Consider the following 1,001-nt stretch of genomic DNA (forward strand, 5'->3'; position numbering starts at 1 on the left):
TCCACACAATAATACACAGAAAGCAACTGTAATTCTAGATAGTGGAAAATGTCAAATCCTTGACAAAGTCCAAGGATGAAATCTAGTCGGGAGTTCACGTACAAAGTACAAGTTTTTCCTTATTCCAGTATAATTAACATACAGTGTTATACCGGTTTCGGGTGTATATATGATGATTCAACAATTCTACACATTCCTCACTGCTCATCATGATAAGCATACATTTAATCCCCATCACCTATTTCAACCACTCCCCACCCACCTCCCCTCTGGTAACCATCGTCTGTTCTATAATCAAGAGTCTATTGCTTTTTTTCTTTTAAATTTTTAATGTTTACTTATATTTGAAAGAGACAGAGACAGACAGAGCTTGAGCAAGGGAGGGGCAGAGACAAAGAGACAGAATCCAGAGCAGCTCCAGGCTATGAGCTGCGAACTGTCAGCCCAGAGCCCGAAGTGGGGCTCGAAACCACAAATTGTGAGAACCTGACCTCAAGTGGGTCGCTCAACCGACTGAGCCACCCAGGTGCCCCAAGAGTCTATTTCTTGGTTTCTCTCTCTCTCTTTTTCCTTTGCTCCTTTGCTTTGTTTCTTCAATTCCACATATAAATGAAATCATATGGTATTTGTCTTTCCCTGAATGACTTCTTTCATTTAGCAATATACCCTCTACATCCATCCATGTTGTTGCAAATGTCACCTCACACCTGTCAGAGTGGCAAAAGTCAAAAACACAAGAACTGACCAGTGTTGGCGAAGATGTGGGGAAAAAAGGAACCACCATGCACTTTTTTTGGTGGGAATGCCAGTTCATACAGCCACTGTGGAGAACAGTATGGAATTTGTACCCCAAAATAAAAACAGAATTACCAGATGATCCAGGAATTCCACTACTGGGTATTTACACAAAGATAATGAAAGCATGAATTCCAAAAGATATATGCATCCTTATGTTTAATAAAGCATTATTTATGATAGTCAAGAATATGGAGGCAACCCAA

This window comes from Hyaena hyaena, unplaced genomic scaffold (genome assembly GCF_003009895.1).
Source record: "Hyaena hyaena isolate Hyena2069 unplaced genomic scaffold, ASM300989v1 scaffold_1230, whole genome shotgun sequence".
Lineage (NCBI taxonomy): Eukaryota > Metazoa > Chordata > Mammalia > Carnivora > Hyaenidae > Hyaena > Hyaena hyaena.